This window comes from Trifolium pratense, linkage group LG5 (genome assembly GCF_020283565.1).
Source record: "Trifolium pratense cultivar HEN17-A07 linkage group LG5, ARS_RC_1.1, whole genome shotgun sequence".
In the NCBI taxonomy this organism is placed as follows: domain Eukaryota; kingdom Viridiplantae; phylum Streptophyta; class Magnoliopsida; order Fabales; family Fabaceae; genus Trifolium; species Trifolium pratense.
In genome coordinates, this window is record NC_060063.1 from 26,069,145 (window position 1) to 26,089,055 (window position 19,911).

Sequence of the window (19,911 nt, forward strand, 5' to 3'; positions counted from 1 at the left end):
GTAATAAGATAAGGGTTTGTCTAATATGTGCAATATTGCACATGTTAAAGTAACCAAAAATAATAACTATTTAATGAAAAATAATAATTATTTATTATAAAATCAAATATTTAATATGAAATACACAAGTTTTGATACAAATTTACTATTTTGAATTTCTTAACATGTGCAAAGTTGAACATGATTAGTTCAAAAATCCGATGCAATAGTAGTATCAAAAAAATTTCTTCATATTAGAACAATGAGATTAGTTCTATCTTTTACTTGGGCAAATGGTGTTTTCTAGTCAATACTCTTTTTTTTTTTTGCATGGCGTTTATTGCGAGATCGGCTGCACACAAAGGCTAACCTGGTTACTCGAGGCATCTTATTGTCTACAACTCAGTTTTGTGTTTCTGGATGTGGAGAGATCGAGTCGGCCTATCACTTGTTCCTTTCTTGCAGCACTTTTGGTTCTCTTTGGGCAATGATTCGCTCGTGGATTGACATTCCTATGGTGGACTCCTTTACTTTAGGTGGTCATTTTGTCCTGTTCACTTCTTCAGCAGATGGTTCTCGATCACGTCGGTCTTTTCTACAGCTCATTTGGCTAGCTTGTGTTTGGGTTGTGTGGACGGAAAGAAATCATAGATTATTCAGAGGCTCAACAAGTACTTCTCATCAATTGTTGGATAAGATCAAGTTGTTCTCATATAAGTGGTTGAACACGACGAGTGTGACTTTAGTCTCAAACTACCATAGCTGGTGGTCTAATCCTTTACTTTCTTTGGGCCTTGTATGATTGTTTATGGTTTTTTTCCCTGACTCTTTGTAAATACTTGTGGTCGATCTCGGTACACCTTGTACTGGGGAGACTATTTTATTAATATATATATATCATTTTAGCTCGTAAAAAAAAAAAAAAAACTCATTTTTCATTTCAATCAAAATCTGTGTTTTTCTTATGTTTCTTAGTCAATCTTCATTTCTTTCCTTGTCTTAATTATATTAATTAATTCTTTTGATCCATGATCTCAACATTGACCTTTGAATAAAAACTTCCACATGTACTCCCAACAATGCATACAAATAATTTCCATCATGCCTTGGAAATTTATAGGTTGTCTCCTTAATTGTGTCACGCTCCTTTGAAATTTCTATGATAGTACTTTTGTATAATTGACCCCATCATTCATTCAATTATTATTATTGTTGTACAAAATTTAATGTAAATGCCAACCACACCCACAAAAAATGAACCAAAAAAAATGCTATCATACTCCAAGATTTGAAGAAGAGGATACAATGATTTTTAAGGATTGAAAGAAGAGAAGAAAAAAAATAGAGAAATCTTCTATATTTTTTTAGTGGGTTTTTTCTTTTGATAAATGAGAGGGTATTTTTATAGAAAATGATAAATAAATATTTTTTATTAATATATTTTTAATTTAAAGAAATTATCAACACTCCAAAAAACTCGTCTAATACACTTTTTTAGTTTCTCCAAATTAAAAAGAATTTTGTATCATAAAAAAAAGTGCATTCTCGAAATTCTCTTCTACTCCAAAGTCTTCTCCTATTTTTCTCACTTGCTCATTCATTTTTTTTTCCAAAACCCTTCACTCACTTTCGGTCCAAACTCTAAGTCTAAGACTTTGTAAGTTTGTAGGGGTTAAGAGGACTTTAGTGGAAGAAATAGAGAGAAAAATAGGGAAATTTTTTCTTTTTTTAGAGTGTTTTTATTTTTCTTTTGACTCAATTGAGAGTGATTTTATAGAAAATCATAAAACAATATTTGTGATCAATATTTTTTAAATTTTGAGAGTATTAGAACATCACATGAAGAATTCACATAAACTCTTCAAAACCTTAAAAATTTATCTCTAGTACAATATTTTAGTTCCACCAAATTAAAAAGATTTTGTATTATAAAAAAAAACAATGATCTGGTCAAAGTCCTCTCCTCCTAAACTCCTTTATTTCTTTCATTTATTCCTTCTTTTCTTTTTTTTTTTCTTTTAACCCGTGGCTGCTCCCCTCTCCTTCAAACTTGCAAAGAAAACCAAAATAATTTCAACTTCCTAATATTTGATTATGATGTTGTTGACGGTGGTTTTTTTATTATTACGAAGTGGTATATTTTTACTCCAACGAGACAATTTAGGATTTGCATTAGTGTGTTATTCGGTTAATAGGTTTACGATTGATTTGAATTTAGTGGTTATTTGGTGTCGGTTTTGAGTAATTCTAATCTTAAATGTTATGAACAAAAAAAGTAAATTGCATAAAAGTAAATTGAGTTTCATACATCAATCCAGAATTTATAACTTTCTAAAAAGTTTATCCATATACATTTTTCCGTGTTAGTGTGTAACGTGTTTCTGTTTTAGGAAATGAACTAGCTGTCTAAAACAACCAAGTTATTTCTATTTAGAAGAAAATTTGAAAATTCAATAACCGTCATGTCTGTGACGTGTGGAAAAGATGTCCTTCGAAAATCATTCACTCCAATCTTCATTTTTTGTTTTAATTTGAATTTTGATGAAAAAACTCTATTTGACACGCTTGTCTTTGACCTTTCAAACTCGCTTTATTAGCATATACAATTTAAAGTGCATATGAATTTTGAATTCTAAATACATATAACAGATGTATTCTAATACATATATATTTTTTCTTATATAAAGATGAAATATGTATACATGAGTCAACAAGTCGTTCACTCAAAAATCAACATGATCAATTTTACTTTGCCTCTGTAGTGCGCGTGAAGATACTTTAGTTTTTTCAAATAAAAATTCAATCACAAACTTGACAAAAATACAACTTAAACCATGACCACAAGAATTTAATAAGTCGAATCAAGCTTAACAAAATTTCCACAAAATTTCCAAAAGATAAAAAGCATTTTATTATTTAGGGTGCAACCATGCATTATGTTAATCCTAATTCTAGATATATATCCTAAGATTATCTCGGTGGAACTTAACATGGTTTTTTACAGAAAAATAAATGAAAATGAGACAAATTTTGTTTGACCAGATTTCAACGCGAAAATAAACAAACCATTCTACAACTTTCCTGAAAAATCTCCACATTGGTTTCCTCGTGATTTCTTAGGAAAGTCCAATCAAATGCATAAACACAAATTTCCTCTTTCTTGGAGGACCAAGATTGTCTGCAGTATTGGTAGGATCGGTAGACAATTTCGACCATTTGGTAGGATCAGTAGTTTAATTGGTTGAATTAGTTATAGGTTAAAAAAATTGAAGGTTCATAATTCAAGTGTCATGGTGTAAGAAACTAACATATCAATTAACATACTACTCTTTTCGGTCATAAATATAAGAGAACATATATTTTTTAGGTACATTGAGAATTCAATGTATCTAGCCTATAATATTGACTAAATACATTAGATTCTCAATGAATATAAAAAGTATATCTTCTCTTATATTTAGGACCGGAGGGAGTAATAATTTATCATTGAAAAACATTATACCGCCAAGGAGTATTTGTGTGAATGTATATTCATTTTTCTCTTATAACATTATACCGCTAAAGGTCTTGCTAACAGATTAAAAGGTGTGTTTCACAAATGCATTTCTGACAATCAATCTGCATTTGTACCTGGAAGATCAATTCTGGATAAACGCTATGTCTGCAATTGAGTTGGTGCATTTCATGAAGGTAAAAACCAGGGGTAAACGCTATTCAAAATTTTGTCACCAATATTTTAGGAGTGCAACATGTTCTTGGGACTGGTAAATATCTCGGATTGTCGTCTATGGTGGGCCGGAGTAGAAAATCAACATTCCGATTTATAAAGGACAAAATTTGGAAGAAGATTAATTCTTAGAGCAGTAGATGCCTCTCTCAAGCAGGTCAAGAAATTATGATTAAATCGGTTCTTCAATCTATACCCTCATATGTTATGAGTATATTTTTAATTTCATCCTCCCTTTGTGATGAAATTGAAAAAATGATGAACTCATTTTGGTGGGACCATAATAGAGATCAATCTAAAGGAATACATGGCTCTCTTGGGAGCGTTTTTCTATGCACAAAAATGCGGGTGGCTTGAGTTTTAAAAGCATTGAAGCTTTTAATTATGCAATGCTTGGAAAACAAGCTTGGAAGTTGTTATCAGATCCAAGCAATTTAATCACAAAATTATTCAAAGTTAAATACTTTCCTAAAAGTGATTTTCTTGATTCGAGCATTGGGCATAATCCGAGCTATGTTTGGCGAAGCATTTGGAGTGCTAAATTTATTGTTCGTGGTTGGTAACCATATCCCGGTTTGGAATCATAAATGGAGCTTGGATGGTGATATTTTTACACGACCTGTACATATGAATCATGTGATGGACACTATGACAGTCTAAGATTTGTTGATGACTGATTCAAAGAGGTAGAATGTGCCTCTTATTTGCTCCTCGTTTGATGATAGTAGTGCAAGGAAAATTTTGAAAACTCCTCTGTTAGACTCAGTTCCAGTCGACAAAGTTATTTGGAGATTAGAAAAGGATGTGCACTATTCAGTTAAGAGTGCATATCGTTATTGCATTGGCGAGGCCATCGATACTAAACATCTAAAGGTTCCAGGTCAGTGGCATTATATCTAGAAAGCGACGGCTCCACCAAAAATTAAGAACTTTATTTGGCGGTTATGTCGTAATTGCATTTCGACTAGATTTCGACTGAACCAAAATGGTGTTAATTGTCCTGGTAATTGTGTTCATTGTGATGATGAGCTTGGAGATAATATTCATCTATTTTTCTTATGTAATAATGCAAAGAATATATGGCAAAAGCTTGGATGAAGAGATATTATTCAACAACACTTGCATGCTAACAATCATATAGCAGAGATCATTTTTTCTCTTTTGCAGGTCTTTAACTCGGAGCATTCAACGTTGTTCATGGTGACACTATGGAGCGTTTGGCACAAAAAAACAATAAGGTGTGGAGGAATAAAATTAAACCAACTCATGTAGTTTGTGACAGAACCACCAACTTATTATTGGACTGGAGAAATGCGCAACAATACAAGCAACGGAACTGTATGCAGCAACAACAAGTAATTGAAACTCGTTGGCAAAGCCACATACAGGGCGGTACAAGTGTAACATAGATGCTTCGTTCTCTGTTTGGCAGAATAAAGTTGGAATAGGAATGTGTATACGAGATGATCAAGGACAATTTGTTCTAGCCAAAACTGAATGGATGTCACCCATCACAGATACTGATATCGGTGAAGCTCTTGGTTTGCTTAGCGCTCTGAAATGAGTTCATGATTTGCAACTAGAAAATGTGGACTTTGAACTAGACTCCAAGAATGTTGTTACAAGCTTTCATAATAAGCGCAATAATGTGTCTCAGCTTTGTGATGTTATTAGAGATTGTGTCGTTTGCATAAAACTTGTTTTAGAAACTCTAGTGTTGAGTTTATTATGAGACAAGCCAATGAGGTTGCTCATGCTCTAGCAAGGGTGGCCACTTCTATAGCTAGTTTCCACTTTTTCATTGATATACCCAATTGTATTGTTAACATACTAAATAATGAAATGCTATAAACTTTTTACTGTAGAAAAAATAAATTATGTGGACATATAATTACTAATTATTGTCATTTATTGCTAATTTTAAGGACGGCTTGTTTTGGCTTTTTTAAAAATGAATTTTATGTTCCCATGAGCTTAGCTCAGTTGGTAGGGATATCACACTAGTGTACGGCAGCCCGTGTTCGAATTCGGTACATTCCACTTATTCACGTTTAAGGTGAATTTTCTTGTCACTAGACTACTTGACAAAAAAAAAGAGGATTTTATAGTGTTACATAATTTTGTGTAAAAAAAATTACAAAAGAAACTTTTTATAAAAGCTTCAAATTGAAAATTTACTTTGAATAATTATTTATTTTATTTTTTTTAATCAACTTTGAATAGTTATTCTTTTTTTTTTATACACTCCTTCCACTTTTTCTATAGTGAAGTGTAAACATGCATTGACTTTTCCTGATATATAAGAGGAATGGACTTAACCAGTGACCTTTTCAGTAAAGTAAATCAATAGTTTCCTTTATCTAATTCACATTAAAAGAGATGACAAATTATATAACAAGATAAACATATGTATGCACTGTTAGAAATAATATTGATATGGCTCTATCCTAACATCTTAAGGTTTTGGGATAATCGGTTATTTGACATGGTATCAGAGCTTCTATGACTAAGTGGTCTAGAGTTCGATCCCCGCTCCCCTCACTTTCTAATTAAAAAAAGTGGAATTTAAGCATATGGTAGATGAGTCTATGCATTATCCACGCTTCAAGCTCAAATGGGCTCTTGTGTGAGGAGGAGTGTTAGAAATAATATAAAATCATTGATATGACTCTATCCTAACATCTTAAGGTTTTGAGATAATTGGTTATTTGACATTCACTATGCAACATTTAAATGATGAAGATCATAGGAGCAGAATTAATTAACAGACAAATGCTATGGTGCAAAAGTCTTTTATGTTGTTCTGGTAAAAACTCAAAGGGGGTTGTATTATTGACTAAATGGTATGGTTACACTTGGTTCAATCCCAACAACCCTGGGAGTTTTTTTTAGTCAGTTAAGAAGAGACCCCTCCAAATGAAAGTATGGAGCTATTTATAGAGCCTCTAGTCTTCTTCTCCAAGCAAGGATTCCTAGAAATTCGGTCTTCAGCACCTTCTTCGGTGGTACAGCGTGAAAACAGGGATAGTAACCTTGGTCTCCAAGCTATGGCGGTTATGAGAAGTTAATTTCTTCCTTTTCAAGTCAATCAGTTAACACTGGGAAGAGGAAGATATTTATACGATATGGGATTACCCTTCTGGGCGTTGCCACGTTGTTGTTTAGCCACGCCTTGGCCACTCGTCGCCTAATGGATATTTAGGTTTTGCTTGATTTGGGCCTATTCTCCTTCTTACATTAATTGGGCTTACTGGATATGTCCTTAAGCCCATTGCCCAGTCCACAGCCCCCCAAGCACGAAGTCCAAAGGAGTGAAGTGCTTGAATATGATTCGAATTTTCCCTCTAAAACTTGTGGCGCGGGAAAATTTCATCACGTTCTTTCCCACTCTCTGATGCACGTTCTCGTTCTCCTGTACCATATCTATCAACCGTCTCTCCATTTACTGATGCCACGATTGGATATTTTCTCTATAAAAAGGATCATTCGATGATAGGATCAACTCATCACATTCTCACTTGCTTGCATAAAAGTTTTCTTTCTACAATATGTCTCCTAAAAACCTTCCCTTTGAATGTGGTCAGTCTCCTGCTTCCCCCGTCATTAAGCGACTCCGCCGTATGTTGACCCTGAGTACGGAGGATTTAATGGACGATTTTGGTGAGTTCTCGGAATTTGTCAAAGAGCTTAATGATTACTGTTGGAGGCTGACCAAGGAGGAGAAGCGTTTTCTTGACAGTGTGTTGCGTTTGGAGAAAGAGCTGAAGGATAATGCATCTTTCGTGATTGTTGTGGAGAATGTCAAGGAATGCCATTCCGAGGTTACTGAAGCTGTTGATAGCCAGATAGAAATCACGAAAGAGACCATGGGCGTGCAGGAGGAGATCTTAGGAATATGCTTTAATGAGGAGCGGAGAGTGGACGATCGTTTGGCGCTGCTGAACAAGGAGATGAAGCCGCTTGTGAAGAGGAAGAGGGCTCTTCAAGGCGAGATTAGGGATGATGTTGCTAAGTTGATTTCCAGGCGCCATTCTTTGGTGGACCTTTTGGACAAGCAGAGCGAGCTGAGAGAGGACCTGAAGCCTATTGAAGAAAACATGGTGAAGGCGAAGAGGGTGAAACGGGCATTTGAGGAAATGCACCGTATCGCCGTTGCCGATGCTGGTGAATTAGGGAGCTCTACCGTGCCATGAAGTCTTTTGTTTGCTCATCTTTCCGTTTTGTGCTTTTCTTTCTAGTATTTGTAATTTGCTTCGCCTTTTGGGATCTTTGTTGTTTTTCTTTCTGTACTTTCGTTTCCGTTGTATCAAGATTTGAATTTTAAGCAGTTTCTTTTCCTTATGCGCTGCTCTTTTTATTTCTGCTCGTATCGCCTCCTTTTTTTTGCAGTTTCTCGATAACTTAAGTGGGTCAAATTTTGACTCCTTGGAAACATAAGAGTGATATTTCCCGAGACAGTCAAAGTTTGGTGGTTGCAACCGTCCAAGCATTTATGACTACCGTTAATAACGATGTTAAAAAATTGGCTATAAATATCACCCGCTAAAACTCGAATTTCTATTAACTTGTTTTGAATCCTCTCAATGGGAAAGAACAATGGCAAAATACCTGCTGCTGAGAAGTCTCAAACTCAGCGAAGGAAGAAAAGGGTAGAGGAACCTACCTCTAACTCCACTCGCTCCCGAAGGTCCAAAGAGGTCAAAAAGGTGGAGGTTATCGTTCTTTCCTCAGATACCTCCGATTCTGGTAGTGGTGATGAGGATTATGTTTCGTTTCTGGAGACGTATGTTCCTCCCGAACTTTCTTCTCGAGCTTCTTCGTCGGGTGAAGAAGATGGATCCCGGATTACCGTGGAATCCAAGATGACGCTTCCTGAGCCTGTGCAGAGGGATTCGGAGTCCGAGTGATGGGATTTTTAGGACTAGTTTTTCTTTGTAACTTTGTTTTATATCATTGTACCTTTATTTTTCGAAATTAATAAAGATCTCTTTTTTGGTCTAGGACTGAATTTATTGTTCCTGTGTTTTGCTTTCTCCTTAATCTTGAATCTTTTTCCTTTTGGGCGTTTTTTTTTTTTCCTTTTAACTTCTGTTATGCCTAAAAAAGGCGAGGCTCGTACTTTTGGCGTGGTCATTCCAGAGGCGCGTTGTGCTTCGAGGCGACTTCAAGTTCGCCTTTAGGATAATAACTATTTGACGATAAATCTTCCAAAACTTACTCTCGGGATACACGCTTTTTGACACGTATTTAATCCGACGACGCATGCGATACTTCTTACTTCGACTTCTGGACTTCAACCGGTCGAAAAAGGTTTCCCTCGTTATAAGTAGTATCTCCGTTTCTTCTTTCCCTTTACTTATTTCTTCTCGCGAATCAGTATTCTTTTTCGCATATCCTTCTTCGATCTTCCAGCAAGCCTTTGTTCAACGCTTCGTGTTAGGACGCTTCCAGTTTATTTCTCCAAGCTTTATCAATTTCTTTGAGGTATTCTTTCTTTTATACCTTACTCCTTTTCGCCGATTTGGTCTGTCTTGAGTAGGAACCCTAGTTTTCTGATTAGGTTTGGATAGATGGTTATTTTGAGGGAGTTAGATGATAATGAGGGGAGGGTTCCTATTTCTTCTCCTAGTTATCTCGAATGGGCGCAACAAGTTCGCGCCCACTATACTAGGGCTAACGGCGTCCTTAATAGCCGAGGGTTTTACTCGGAATTATGGGGTTTTGATGTTGGGAGTAGTAATAGTGATAGTGATAGCAGTAGTGATAGTGGTAATGACAGTGATTGTGTCATAATCTCCCCTTCCTCTTTCACAGGAAAGCGGAAGAATTCTTGTCGAGATCTGGTCGTTGCTGATTACACTCCAGTCACCATGGAAGTTCCTTCGAAGTATACTAGTGTGGAAATGGTGAGGAGCTTTAGGAAAGCCGTCAAACTTTCTGACTCTCGACATGAAGATTCTATTATTACCGAGCCTGTCAGAGAGGACGAGTTTGTATTTTCTAAGAATGACACACCGCCGCATTATTTCTACCTTTATACTGGCGTGATCCAACCCCTCAATATTTGGCTGCCCTTTACCCCTTTTGAGGCGGAGATGTTGAAGGTTCTCAACGTCGCCCCTACCCAACTTCATCCCAATAGTTGGGCCTTTGTCAAAGCCTTCGAGGTGATGTGCTTAGGCTTCGAACTGAAACCCTCAATTGGCGTCTTTTTCTCTTTCTACCACATTAAAAACTTAAAACCTCAAGCATTAGTCTCCCTTAGCAGTCAACCTAATCGCCGCCTCCTGAGTTTGTACGCTTCCAACTTCAAGAACTTTAAGAACTCTTTCTTTCGGGTTCGCTGTGGCGATCAACTCCCGGATTTGATGTATGATGAAGTAGAAGATCCTCTATTTCCCTTCTACTGGACCGATAACCCTAGGCTTATCAAGGGAGCCGTCTTTGAGGCCTTGAGTGATTTTGAACAAGATACCGTCAACTTCCTTGACTCCTATGCTCTTATGGATACCGCCGACATTCTTAGGTGTGAGGGTAATAGTGAAGCCCTGACAGAGTATTTACGTAAGTAATGCATTTGGTATTTTTCTACTTCTGTTTAATGTTGATCTCGCCTTATTACTAACTTGTGTTTTTTTTTTTTGTCTCTTTATTTTTGCAGAGAGAATGAGGACTATCTCTAATGAGGAGAGACTGGCATTCTTGGCTAAGGCTCGCCAGCAAAAAGCCAATCCTGCTGTCGCCGTGATTGACCCACTGAAACAGCTGCAAGTGGAGGAAGCTGTTATTAAAGAGGGGCGGAGCAAAAAGAAACATGATGGGCGGATCTGTATCGAGATCCCGGGGAAAGCAGCTCCTGGGGCCAAGGAAGCCGAGGGTGTCGCTCCTCCTCCTCCTAAAAAGCAGAGGGTCGAGAGTACTACTCAAACTGTCAAGGACGCCTCCAAAGGCAAAGGCGTGGCTTCCAGTTCTTCTCAGCCTCCCTCTCCAGACGCCGATGCCGGTGCTTCCCTTACTTGGAGCTCTTTTGACCCTTTCGAATTCATTGAAAGAGGAGTGACTATGGTTGGCGATATGACTCGCTTCACCAACACTCCTACTGAGGCCCTGAGGAAAAAGGCTTTGGAGTATGAGGTTAAGGGCACTCTTCTCAACTATTTGCTGACTAATCACCAAGAACAAGAGGTCCAAGAGGCGAAGCAAAAGGTGAAGACCGTTGATGATAATCTGGCTGATATTGAGAAGAGGTATACTGAGACCAAGACTAAGCTGGAGGCAGATATTAAGAAGCTGAAGGAAGAGCAGGAAGGCGAGGCGGAGAGGTTGAGGAAAGAGTACGAGGAGAAGCTGGCCAAGATTAAGGAAAGCTACGCCGCTTCTGAGACCAAGCTTAAAGAGAATGCTGCTGCCCAGGATGAGAAACTCTCTAAGCTATCCAAGGAGAAGAATGAGGCGGTACTGTCTATTGGGACCCTGGCTGATGAGAAGGTTAGGTTGGAGAACGACATCAACGAGCTTCAACTCTGTGCAGCCAATCAATATGATGAGGGTTTCGCCTTTGCGATCGAGCAGGTTAAGCTGCTCTTTCCTGATTTAGATGCTGAGCGCCTAGGCGAGGCTGATGCAATGAAGCAGATAGTTGATGGCAAGCTCGTTCCTTACGTTCCTCCCCAATGAATGCTTTATTCTCCTGTTGTAATAGATTAAATCTTGCCCTTATGTGGCTTTTGTAGCTATTTGTATGCCCCTTCGTGGCTTGAACAATTTACCCTTTATTGGGTTTCTATTAATTCCTTTATTTGCAATGATCCTCTTTCTTCATAATTTTGCGGATGAATTTTGCATTACGTTGTGAGGTAACGCCTTCTGTCATTCTCACCTTGGAAACTTTGTCCCTACACCAGTTATATCTTCAACATTCTATAATAATTGTGAATCGATAGAAAATAACTTTATACCTGTTGTCATTTGGCGTTATAATGAATCGCCTTGCTTTGGTTGTGTGTACGCTTCTTCTGGCGGTGTTGATAATCTCGCCTTTTTTTGCTGTATCTTTTTCTGACGCACCCAACTCGTAAGACTTATAGGTAACGCCAAGGCCTTGCAACCTTGTTTAATTTTTCTTTTTCTGACGTACCCAACTCGTAAGACTTACAGGTAACGCCAAGGCCTTGCAACCTTGTTTAATTTTTCTTTTTCTGACGTACCCAACTCGTAAGACTTACAGGTAACGCCAAGGCCTTGCAACCTTGTTTAATTTTTCTTTTTCTGACGTACCCAACTCGTAAGACTTACAGGTAACGCCAAGGCCTTGCAACCTTGTTTAATTTTTCTTTTTCTGACGTACCCAACTCGTAAGACTTACAGGTAACGCCAAGGCCTTGCAACCTTGTTTAATTTTTCTTTTTCTGACGTACCCAACTCGTAAGACTTACAGGTAACGCCAAGGCCTTGCAACCTTGTTTAATTTTTCTTTTTCTGACGTACCCAACTCGTAAGACTTACAGGTAACGCCAAGGCCTTGCAACCTTGTTTAATTTTTCTTTTTCTGACGTACCCAACTCGTAAGACTTACAGGTAACGCCAAGGCCTTGCAACCTTGTTTTATGGTTCAGCGCTCACATCTGAGTTGATCTTTAATAAAGATTCAGAGCTCAAGTTTGAGATAACCATTTTTGTTGGTTCAGAGCCCGTAACTTAATCAGGTTGACGCAAATATTTTGACATATGCAAGAAGATATAAACTACTAGAATTTTGAAATTCAATGAGCCTCGATAAAATCCCCAGTTGAAACAGGGGAAAAGAGTGTCTCATTGTCTTTTTATTCATTTATGAAAATGGTTCTTATACATCATTAAAAATATTGCTAAAAGAAGAGGATGATTTTACTTATTCTTCCACCAGTAACGTGATGCCCCACGACTAGCTGTAGTAGAACTTTAAATTTGCTACGTTCCACGTCCTGGGAGGGTTCTTCCTTCCATGGTCTCTAGACGATATGCTCCTCCTTCGAAAGCTTCTTGCACCCGAAAAGGGCCTTCCCAGTTTGCCGCGAACTTTCCTCCTTTATCCTTTCCCATAGGTCTTTTCAACACTAGATCGCCTTCTTGAAAACTCCTTTGTTTGACTCTTGTATTATAACGCCTAGCGGCCCTTTGCTTTATGGCGAATTCTCTGAAATGCGCTTTTTCTCTTCTTTCCTCGATCATGTCTAGGTTTTCTTCCAAAGCTCTGTCGTTCTCCTCCTGCGTTGTGGTTTCTCTGCGCCAACTAGGAGGATTTATTTCCACCGGGATCATCGCGTCTGAACCATAAACCATTGTAAATGGCGCTTCTCCTGTCGAGGATTGGGGAGTGGTGTGATACGACCAGAGGATGGGTGAGATGTGTGTTGGATATTTGTGTGTTGGCCTCATTTTGCTAAAACAAATATACAAGCAAGATGTTGGACCAAATGTTTCAACATGTTAGGTACAAAAGATGTTGGACCAAATGTTGTAACATGTTTGGGTACGACAGTCAGATTGCCCAAATCTCGCGCATTTATTACACGTATCTGCTATATATGGAAATCCACTCTACGAACGTGTATATCAAGATTTGATCTGATCAAGACGTTATTAGTGCAGATATGTTCTTATCAAGACTTAATAGAATGATTCAACACATTGTTTATTTCCTAAAGAGGATAAACTATTTTAGGAAAGTTTTTATTAAGGTCTGATTTGCTTAGCTGGACGTGACTCAAAGACCAGCTGTGTTCTGAAGGTTATCTTGGAAGATCAGGAGCGTGCTAGCTCTGTCTATATAAAGAAGACTCAAGGCCAAGATTTTATGGAACCGAAACCATTGTTCATCAAAGATGTAGTCTTTAGGGTTTCGTGTCTTTAAGCCACTCTCTAGGAGAGTTGGTGTAAGTGAACCACTCGGGTTGTGAGATGGTCACTATGTCCTCACTCAGAAACCTTTAGGTAATGAGTAGAGTTTTGTAATATCTCTAAAGCTTTTAAGCAAGGAGATAGTGTTTGTGAGCCTCTCACGTATTGGTTTAATACTTGAGTAGGACGGTGTTTTATTGAGTTGTAATGTTTTAAGGTTACTCCCAAGCTTTGAAGTACGGAGGTAACTGTGTGTGATTTACTCGAAGCTTTTAAGCAAGAGTAAAATATGTCACGGTGATTGTCACCACATTTTATTCAACATTATATGAACAACACAGGTTGTGTTGGTTGTGTGGAAGTGAGATGGGATCTCATGTCTAGGAGTTCCTAGGCAGAAGTTACATGAGTAGTGTCGAGGTCATAAGGCGTAAACCTAGGATTTGCTGGAGGTCTTAGTGTAAGACGTAAACCGAGGGTTTGCTGGAGGTCTTAGTGTAAGACGTAAATTCAAAGGGTTTGCTGGAGGTCTTAGTGACTAGAGCTATTAGTGGATTTCCTTCCTGGATTGGTATCCCCCAGAGTAGGCAGATTGGCTGAACTGGGTTAACAATTTCATGTGCAGTTTATTTACTTGTTGATTTTATTATGTTTCGTAAGATGTTCCAACATTAAGTACGACATTCTCTTTAAGTTGAATGTTGGAACATCTGATCAAACATTATTCCTCAGTATCCGTTTTGATGTTATATGCCTTGCCGTGTTATTCATGTCAGACCAGATGTCTCGACATTTTGTACAACATCTGGTTCTGCTATACCAGAATTTCAATTGGTATCAGAGCAGGCATCCTGTTCTGTTTTCTGGATGAGATCTTAGGGAAGATACTTTCTGGTTATGGGCAAGTAAGGAATACTGAAAATTTGTTTGAACTTGGAGAAGTTCACATTGATTGAATGGTCCCTAGAAGTGGAGGATGGACTATTCATGATATGGTGTGTATTAGACCTATCTTTTGTTGTTCAGGCGTGTAGATCTTGTGATGAGTTGCTGTATGGTTTGATTTATTTTCAAACATGTGTTATTGTAGTGTGCCTGAAGTTTGTTGAGGAGTTTTGTGGTTTGAATTCCGCTGCATACATATCTGATGGAAAACTCCTGGTGGTTTTGTTTGTTGAGGATGCACCACTCCGTTCTATGATGTAAGCCCTGGTGTGGTGATGCTCGAGGAGAGTTTTTTTTTATTAACTTGTTAGAGATGCCAAAGATACTTGGGGGTGATCTTAAGTCCACTCATAAAGGCACTCATGTATGAGTTTGTTGAATAGGAATCTAAGGGAAGTTATGAGCAATTTATTTTTGCTTCCAACTCTCAAAAGCTAACCTCCATTGGCTTTGATAAAGGATTTCTTGGTGTGTTCCGTTAGAAGGGAACTGATGTCTTATCAGATGTTGGAACATCTGATGGAACATCTGAAGAGCAGATTCTACAGAATTTTGTTGGATGACAGTAGGGCATGACAGATGCTTGGGTGCTAAACAAGTGTGTGTTGGTTACATATGTTTGGAACCTTCTCCTGACCTGGAAGAGGAGGCATCTGTGTCTGAGATGGTTTCTACGCTAGAAACATGTCTTAGATAAGTTTCTTGGGACACGATCAACATATGGTTGACCTCTTGGGTTAGTTCATGTCTGATCCAAGTAAGTGGTAGTTAAAGTTGTGTGCAGTGTTGATGTGTTATATGATGTTTTAACCATGCATGTTATATTCTTGTGATAATATCTAGTTGCATGAATGCATGATTAAACAAGGAGGATTTATTTTTTTTGGGACTAAAGGATTATGGTTCTCTGGTATTTTTGGTGAAGTTAATTCTTTACCTTGTGCATTAAAGATATCTTTTGAATTAAGATTGACGAAGTTTTTACTTCCCTTCAAGATGTATGCTTGTGTTGAAGTGAAAGGAAGTATATGTTGCATCCTTCTCTCCATTGTCTGGTGCACACTGATCAAGGAAAATCCATCTGATGTATTTAATGCTTCCACTAAGGTTACAAGTGAGTTTGTTGATGAGTCTCTCAAAGGATCTGTCTCTGAAAATGATGTTGTGCCAGACGTTGACACATCTGTGGTCCAACCTAAGGCTGATGTTACTATTGTCCAGAAACCTGTTCAAGAAACTGTTGTGGTGAAAGTTGTTGGGACATCTGTTGACCCATCTGACTCATATGATGAAGAAACAGGATCTGATGAAGAAAATTCTACTGAGGTTGAAGAAGGGTCTCTCAGTCTAAAGAAAGTCATCAAACTGTGCCACTTAATGAAGAAGTGGTTGATTCTGAAAAGAATATGTATGAGGTTAATGTGCCTACTACTAAGAAGAAACAAAGTCTGAAAAGAAATGAAGCATCTTCAAGTGACTCTAAGTATAATGTTGAGGAGGATGTGCCAGACATCACACCCTTTGCCTCAAAGAAAAAGTCTGGTGGGAAAAAGATCCCTCAGAATGTGCTTGTTGCTCTCTGTGACAATGTTTCCTTTCATCGTGCTTCCTTTGCACAAAGATGGGATCATGTGTACAAGGGGAGTTTTTGTTAGATGGATGCTCCATGCCCTGATTGGAAGACCACGTGCTTTGATACCATGCTGGAAGAACCTGTGCTAGAAGCTGTGCTACCATATGTTGCAACATCTTTGCTAACATGTGACGTATTTTGTGATTACTCCTATTCGCTCTGATACCACGCTAGATAAACATGTGGAAACATCTTTGCTAACATGTGCTATGTGTTGTGCTAACATGTGTTGAAACATCTTTGTTGTCAATGCTCTGATACCATACCGGAGGAACCTGTGCTATCTGATGTGCTACTAGATGGTGAAACATCTTGGTCATCATGTTGAAAATTTTGTGCTGATGAAGTGTGATCTGCTTTAGGCTATTTGATGATGACTCCACTGCTGATTTATATCTGATGAGGGAAGTAGCATAATGCAGTAAGTAGTTACTATTCTGTTGTGCAATGATCTATTTGTTTGCTCTGGATGATGTCCTGTCATATGTTGGAACATCCTGGTTGCATGAGAACTTATTTTTCTCAGCTTTGTGGGAATCTACTCTTCCCAACTGCTATTTTGTGGTTTGCTTAAGGAGTTGTGATCTGTGATGTGTTTTGTGTGCGGTAGCAGTATGTGATGTATGGTATCTGATGATTATATGATGTGGAGCATAATGTTGAGGACATTTGCCTATTCTGTTGGTACGTGATGTAATGCTTTTACTGTTTCAAGACTATGGATTGCTAGATACTAATATATGGATCTGTTATGCTCTGATATTCTGCACTATGGATTTCTGTGATTTTCATTACTATTGCTCTTAATGCACGAAGTTTTTGTTGGGCATATTTTGTGGCTAAAAAGGGGGAGTAGTATGTTTGTGTTTGTCTGCTACTTTACAATGTTGTATCTGATGTTGTGACATGCTAGTCTAGCCTTTCTATGAAGAAGTAGTAGTGTGTGTTGTGACATGCATAAATTCAGGGGGAGTAAGAACCGTTTTTTTTCTGATGACCTGATGAGATGCATGAGCTGATGTATTCAGGGGGAGCAAAAGTATGTTTTTCTCTGATCTGATATTAAGTGGGAGTAATGCAATATCAAGTTCTCTGCCTATGTGTGCTTAATGTATGGATGTTATGATGCGCTACAAAATGTTGAAACATCTTGATGCTGATGTGGGAATTTATTTTTCCCAAGTGTGCTTGTGAGAGTTTATTTCTCTCTACTGAAGGATGAAGCTAAGTATGTTATGATTCCGCTGCTGTGTATGCCTCTGATGGTTTATGGTAAAGTTTATTTCTTTACCCTGTGCGTTATTTTCATTTGAGGAATTCTTTTGGAAGTAACATAGAAGATGTTCTACCTTCCTTCATATTTGTGTGTTCATGTTGACTTGAAGGATTGTATTTTTTTTTTTAAAATCTCTCTATGCTAATTAATGGGCTGAAGTTGTTTTAGCCAAAAATTGCCAAAGGGGGAGATTGTTGGATATTTGTGTGTTGGCCTCATTTTGCTAAAACAAATATACAAGCAAGATGTTGGACCAAATGTTTCAACATGTTAGGTACAAAAGATGTTGGACCAAATGTTGTAACATGTTTGGGTACGACAGTCAGATTGCCCAAATCTCGCGCATTTATTACACGTATCTGCTATATATGGAAATCCACTCTACGAACGTGTATATCAAGATTTGATCTGATCAAGACGTTATTAGTGCAGATATGTTCTTATCAAGACTTAATAGAATGATTCAACACATTGTTTATTTCCTAAAGAGGATAAACTATTTTAGAAAAGTTTTTATTAAGGTCTGATTTGCTTAGCTGGACGTGACTCAAAGACCAGCTGTGTTCTGAAGGTTATCTTGGAAGATCAGGAGCGTGCTAGCTCTGTCTATATAAAGAAGACTCAAGGCCAAGATTTTATGGAACCGAAACCATTGTTCATCAAAGATGTAGTCTTTAGGGTTTCGTGTCTTTAAGCCACTCTCTAGGAGAGTTGGTGTAAGTGAACCACTCGGGTTGTGAGATGGTCACTATGTCCTCACTCAGAAACCTTTAGGTAATGAGTAGAGTTTTGTAATATCTCTAAAGCTTTTAAGCAAGGAGATAGTGTTTGTGAGCCTCTCACGTATTGGTTTAATACTTGAGTAGGACGGTGTTTTATTGAGTTGTAATGTTTTAAGGTTACTCCCAAGCTTTGAAGTACGGAGGTAACTGTGTGTGATTTACTCGAAGCTTTTAAGCAAGAGTAAAATATGTCACGGTGATTGTCACCACATTTTATTCAACATTATATGAACAACACAGGTTGTGTTGGTTGTGTGGAAGTGAGATGGGATCTCATGTCTAGGAGTTCCTAGGCAGAAGTTACATGAGTAGTGTCGAGGTCATAAGGCGTAAACCTAGGATTTGCTGGAGGTCTTAGTGTAAGACGTAAACCGAGGGTTTGCTGGAGGTCTTAGTGTAAGACGTAAATTCAAAGGGTTTGCTGGAGGTCTTAGTGACTAGAGCTATTAGTGAATTTCCTTCCTGGATTGGTATCCCCCAGAGTAGGCAGATTGGCTGAACTGGGTTAACAATTTCCTGTGCAGTTTATTTACTTGTTGATTTTATTATGTTTCGTAAGATGTTCCAACATTAAGTACGACATTCTCTTTAAGTTGAATGTTGGAACATCTGATCAAACATTATTCCTCAGTATCCGTTTTAATGTTATATGCCTTGCCGTGTTATTCATGTCAGACCAGATGTCTCGACATTTTGTACAACATCTGGTTCTGCTATACCAGAATTTCAATGTGGGCTACCCAAGCCTCGCCTTTGCTATCTAGCCTCCTTTTTAAGGCTCTTAGTATCACCTTATTTGCTGACTCTACTTGTCCGTTAGCTTGCGGATGCTCCACTGATATAAAGGTGTTTTTGATTCCTTTTCTTCGACAGAACTCTACGACCTTTTCGCTGGCGAACTGTGTACCGTTGTCGGATACGATATACTTGGGCAGTCCAAATCTGCAGATGATTTTTTTCCAATAAAAGATTTTGACCTGTTCTGCTGAGATGCTGGATACCGGTTCTGCTTCAATCCATTTTGTAAAATAGTCAACGGCGACGATGATCCATCGCGCTTGTTTGTAGCCAACCGGAAATGGACCAACGATATCTACACCCCACATGAAAAAGGGCCATGGGGATAATACCGACTTTAACGGTTCCCCTGGAACGTGATGCAGATTGGCGTGTCTTTGGCACTTATCACAGTTTCTTACATACATGGCGGTATCATCATGTATATCTGGCCAATAAAATCCTGCTCTTAATATCTTTCCTGCTAATGCTCTTGAACCGATATGGCTACCACACGATCCCTCGTGTACTTCGGACATGATGCGCTTTGCTTCTTCGGTACTGACGCATAAAAGGAGGGGGGACGCAAATCCTCTTTTGTATAGCTTATCCCCTACCATTGAATACCATGCCGCCATTTTTTTTAATTTGAAAGCCTTTTCCCTTTCTTTCGGGAGCTCATCTTTTTGGAGGTATCGGATAATGGGCGATCTCCAGTCTTCTTCTTCTATTACCATCATCACCTCTTCCCCGCTGATGCTGGGAGTTTTTATAGTCTCTTGGATAACGGTTCTATGGCTTCCTGGTTTTTTGGTGCTCGCCAGTTTTGACAATAGATCTGCTCTCATGTTTTGTTCGCGGGGAACGTAAACTACTTCGAACGAATCGAAATGCTTAGCTAGGTTTTGCACTT